Raw genomic sequence first — 5,610 nt, 5'->3', positions numbered from 1 at the left:
GCACACAAATAAATATTGGACATAGAACTGAAATGCCTTTTTGTATTCATAAGACTTTTTAGAAAGAATGACAGTCTAGGAATTAAAGTCTGTGCTTCTAATGGGAAATCCTTGGTCTTGATGTGTTTACATTGAAGCAACTATTTTAACTGAGTCTTATGAAAGACCTTCTTAGGAGTGACAGATATGAGCTATTGCAACAAAACATAGTGTAGAATCTTCTGTGATGGTCTTTAAATAGAGAGCTGGTTATAAAGACTGTGTCCGTGATGTGTGGGGCTGGTCCTCCTCCCCAGCAGACCTCACCTCCCTGCCCTTTCAGCAACCCCTCCTTGGCCCCAGCTGATGGCTGATGCTCCCGTTGGTCTCTGCGGTGCTACCTGCCACTGGCCTGCCGAGACCTCAGACCCTCGCTGTCTCCTTGTCCCTTTTCCCCTGAAGCTTGTGGCTGGTTCTGTTGTTATGACTGAGTTGGCCCTTCTGACCTCCTGATCCAGACACTTCCCAACCTAGGCTGTCTCAGCTCTCCAAGAGCACCCTGAAAATAAAAATGGAAAGGAGTTTGGTTCCTTGGGTGAGGTTGTTCCTGCTCTCCCTAAGACACTGTTCTTTTCTGTAAATTTCACCTATCGGAAAGAAACAGAATGCTTCTTGTTTCTTCGTGGGGAAAAGTAACCATAACGGAATGCCACCTTCATGCTAGGCATTTTACAGGTCACCCCATTTAATCTTCACAATTCTATAGGAAGGGATGCTTGTCTCTGCTTTAGAGAGGAGGAAACTGAGGCCAGAGGGTTTATGGAACATGTGCAATGTCATGTGGAATGTTAATAGTGAAGCCAGGGCCAAAACCGAGGTCTGCCTGAGTCCAAGTCCAATTCCACAAACATGATGTTAACATACTCCTGGGTGCCAGGCACTGTGCATTAGGGGCATAGCTGCCTCTCTATTGTCAAGGATTTTGAGCAGATAAGATTTGAGGACCTTTTTTCGATAGGTCTATATTTTTCTTACAGCCACTCTCCATTTTAAGTGCATCGTGAGTAGACTTTTGGAGTCTGATCTATCGAGCTGGGTATGTTTGGAAAGCTACAGAGCAGTGGCTATAGAAAGACTGCATGAGACAGAGTCCTAGCCTATCTGTCCGGCCAGTCGAACCTCATGTGTTTGCTGCTTTCATTTTCCCTTGGCTGAGGAAATGATGGTTTGGTTTTGCAAAGGAAGGCTGGGGACTTCTGCCAGCTTGCTAACGGTCTTGCCCCATTCAGATGCATCGAACTCAGAACATCGCTCCCCAGCTGCTGGCTTGCGGTTCTGAGAGTGCCTGAATAGAAAACCACTCATTTCCCTTCGCAAAAGAGGCGCCCAAAGCAGATATTTCAATATATTCCGATTTAGCTGAGGGAAGCCAGAACATGGATGTTGTTGCCAAGGAAACCACCTCCTTCCTCCTGTGTGCTGTGCATACGTGTATCACTTCATCTCTCTGCTCTCCAAGGTAATATCATAGCTCCGTGCTTGGGGAAGGGTTTTTAAAAAGGCATATAAAACCTCTTAGCATCGAGAAGATTCATTAAATGATCTCACTCCAGAGAAGCTTAAATTATTCTTTTTAGATCCTTTTATGCTGAGGATGGGGAAATGGCTGAGTCAGTGCTATCTCTCGCAGCCCAGCTTGGTGTCTTGGTGGAGACAGTTTTTCAGAAATAAACAAATCAGAGTTCGCAAGCTTAGACAGGGCGAGTGTGTGTGTAATAAGACTGAGGCTGTCATGCAGCTGTAATGTCACGGTCTAATCCCTCCTAGCGGATCTGCCAAGACCACCTTGATCTGAGGGCCTCCTGGGTGTGAGGCCACATTGCACAGGGCAGGCTTCAAAGTAGAGACAAGAGAGGGTCGCTGTTGCAAGGCCACCTGTCAAAAGATTCCTTGTTCGGGAACTGCGTGGGGATTTCTGCTGCCCAATCTGTTCTTAGGCCCACGCCTGGGCTGTTTTTGTCCTGTCTTGATGTCTGGTCTTGGGTCCACTTCCCTCTCCTGGACAATGCCATCACCCCCTTCATTCCCACCTGCTCTATTCTGTATGTTAAAGTCAGCACAAATCGCCCTCATGCTTTACAACCCAAGAGACAAACTGGAGGGTGCACTTGGTAGTCATCTGAGAGCTCAGTGGGCGGCCCCAACTTTCACACCTTCTTCCTCTCAGCCCCTCCTGGCTTTAAGGGCTCAGATTCCCTCTTGCCCACTGCATATGCAGATTAAATTTGGTTTCTCTCTCTCAATTAGTGGCACTAGCCAAGAATATTGGTTTATATTAGTCATTCCCAGCTGGGGGCAATTTTGCCCCCCAGGGGACATTTTTGGTTCTTATTTCGAGGAGGGAGTCCTACTGGCATCTAACGTACAGAGGCCAGGGACTCTGTTGAAACAACTTACAGTGCACAGTCCAGGCCTCTAAGAACAGAATTATCCAGCCCCAGATGCCAATAGTGCTGTGGTTGAGAAACCCTGGCTTATACTTATTCTCTTTGCTCATTGATGTAATAAATATTTATTGAGTACCTACTATACACCAGGCTCTAAGCCAGCAGCTGGGGATGTGAACTGAACAAGACAGACATAGTTTCACTCACTTTCTCACATAGAGCCAATTGGGAGACGTTAAACAAATAATTACAATGATACAAATAAATTATTATTACAGCTTGAATATAGATCTGACGTGGATTTCCTGCCCCAGTTCCGAAGTCTACCTGGTGCCCCAGCCGAACCTGCCCTGGCTCCTAGGTGGGGTATGGACATCTGTGGCATCCCTCCCCAACACCCCACCAAGCTGGGCTGCAAGACGGGTTATGGTGGCCCCATGACTTTCTTCCTTGGTAAGCCACAGGACTTCCTTGTTAACTGCTTTGCTGTTGGTCATTGCAGAGAAATAGGGGACAATAAAAACAACCTGAGATGTGGCAAAGGCTCTAGGACTGTGTCATCTGCTGAAGCTCCAGTCCCTGTGCTGCATCTCCTGAGTGGCATCTGTGATGGCAAACAAAGGCTCCTTAGGCTTCATGCTCTGCTTTCTTTCTAAGTGGTACTTACCACCCGCTACATCCCAGCCTTCTTCTGACCAGCTTCCTCTTCTGAGAGGCTTATTTCCATGAAGTTCTTCAGAGTTAGAAGCATGAACTTTAGAACCAGGTGATCCCAGTTGGAATCCGTTTCTGGCACTTATTAGCCATATGACCTTGGATATGTTACTTCACCTTTCTGTGTCTCAGTTTCTTTTTCTATAAAATGGGCATAATAAAATCTATCTAGCATAGTTATTGTAAGGATTAAGTAAGTTATTATATGCAGAGTTCTTGTTTCACAGTTAGTGCCATTTAAGCCTTTCTGTCATTCTTACTGTTACCATTTTCCTGGCATGTCAGTCTGATGATGCAGACGAGGCAGGAACTTTCGTCTCTGCCTCTTGTGGACCGCCTGATCAGCTCCACGGAACTCAGCCATGCCTGCAGTGCTGCAGGCCTCGCTTCAGAGTGCTGGAGGCTGAGAAGTCAATGGATTTTGCTTGGGCATTTTGGGGGGTTTCCTTATGCAGGAGGAAGATGACAATCATTGTGGAAGCAGAAGGTTGTCATGGAAATGCACCTGTTCCAAGTCGTTGCACCCTGGGCTCTGGCTGGCTCTGCATGGGCCTGCCATGCACTGACTTCAGCTTCATCTGAGTCAGTAGGAGGCTGGACAAAGGTAGACATCTTTCCTCACCGCCAGCCTGCCATTGCAGCTTTCTGTCTCCGGTGTGAACAGGCAATCGAGCTTTCCTGGTCTCCTGAGCTACTGTGAACGTGGCACAAGATAGTGGACTCTGAATAACATTGGAAACAACTATTTCCTGGACGGCCACTGTGTGCAAGACCTGCGGGAGGGTGAGGACAAGAGGACTGATGGTTACTGGACATCTTCTTCATGGCCAGGCTTCTGTGTGTCCTCTCACTTAATCCTCCAACAGCACTGTGAGGAAAATACAGCATCCCACCTCACAGGCGAGGAAGCTCAAGTTGAAGGAATGTTAAATTGCCTGCTCTGAGCCTCACAGCCGGGGGGTGACAGCCCCAGGATTGGTGGCCAGGGTTTGTCTGCCTTTAAAACTTATGTCATGTCCTTCTGTGTTATCTCGGTCTTTACAGGCTGCTACAGCAAAATACCATAGCCTGGGTAGTTTATGAACAACAGAAATTTATCTCTCATAGTTCTGGAGCCTGGAAGTCCAAGATCAAGGCTCTCGCAGGTTCAGTGTTCGGTGAGGACCCACCTCCTTGTTCATAGATGTCCCCTTCTCACTGTGGCCTCACAGCAAGGCGTCAGGGTTCTCTCTGGGGCCTCTTTAAATAGGGTCACCAATTCCATTAATGAGGGCTGCACCCCCATGACCTAATCCCCTCCCAAAGGCCCCACTTCCCCATACCATCACCTTGGGGGTTAGGATTCTGACATGAATTTTGGAGGGACACAGGCATTCTGATCATAGCATATGTGTAGTTGCTCCTGGCCCGCTGGGGAAACCACTGTCTCCAAGCATGGCTCCCATCTGGTTACCCTGGGTGGCCAAGGTCAGCAGAGGTGCCTTGCCAACTGGTTGGCACACACACTACCTCTGTCCAGGTGGGCTGGGGCGAGGGTTGGGTCACAGTGGGACTCTGTGGGGCTCCGGGGACTGTCAGCTGCCCCGGGGCTGGAGGTCCTTCCGCTCTGTGCCCATAGGCACCTCCTGGGAATCCGGCGACTTGCATCAGGGCCCGGAACTCACCCTGACAGTTCTTTCAGCTCTTGTCTTTTCCTCCCCTACCTACCTGCTCATCTTGCTTTCACACACAAAGCCTCCCCTGCACTCCCCGCTCCCCTCCTCAATCCCTTTCCCGGCTTTTGTACTTTATGATGCCGTGACTTGGGTGAGGAAACTCATTAAAGTCATTATTCCGTGCACAGAAATGTGTCTTTCATCCCCATTCATATTTAATGTTCCTCCCACTTGATCTTTTGACGCTTTTTAATTCTTGATATTACATGACATACACACACAGCTCTCGTTGGGAATCGTTCTTTCTATAGAGTTGTCATGACTGCTCTCTGTGTGAAGAGGGCTCCTCCTTACGTATTTATTAATTTCTAAAATGATGCCTGTATTTTGGGATTGATGCTGTCTGATGCTATTGACTTTGAATGATCAAGGGTGACATTGGGATAGGAGGAATTGTGGGAACAGGACAGAGGTCTGGATTCTTGTCCCGACTGTTGCTTTTCCTGCCTGGAGGCCAGGTGTCCATCTGTGAAATGGGCAGATGCATGCCTCATGGCCTAATCCAATCCCTGCATTTGGCATCCGTTGGGATTTTCTGGGGTGTAAACACCTGGTTTAAATTCTGTCTAATTTGCTATAAAAAGGAATATTTTAGGAGGAATGGGGCTACCCATAGAATCACAGAAAAGGCTGAGAAATTGGCTGTCCGAGGGACAGACAACCAGGGCAGCTGCAGGGACCTGGGAGCGGGCTCCCTTCCGGCTCCATGGTGAAAGGAAGGAGACCTAATGGCTGTCAATGGCTCTGTTCTCAGC

General features: G+C 48.2%; 1 long non-coding RNA gene across 1 annotated transcript; it reads left to right on the top strand.

Moving 5' to 3' along the window:
• Positions 1–1,054: 1,054 nt before the first annotated feature.
• Positions 1,055–5,077, top strand: LOC103891650 (uncharacterized). The gene is made up of 2 exons (XR_655902.4): positions 1,055–1,498; positions 2,705–5,077. It is a non-coding gene; the product is annotated as an uncharacterized LOC103891650 (long non-coding RNA).
• The last annotated feature ends 533 nt before the right edge of the window (positions 5,078–5,610 follow it).

Source organism: Pongo abelii, chromosome 8 (assembly GCF_028885655.2).
Source record: "Pongo abelii isolate AG06213 chromosome 8, NHGRI_mPonAbe1-v2.0_pri, whole genome shotgun sequence".
Lineage (NCBI taxonomy): Eukaryota > Metazoa > Chordata > Mammalia > Primates > Hominidae > Pongo > Pongo abelii.
Note: the sequence above shows the minus strand (reverse complement) of the source record. Positions and strands in the feature narration are given on the sequence as shown.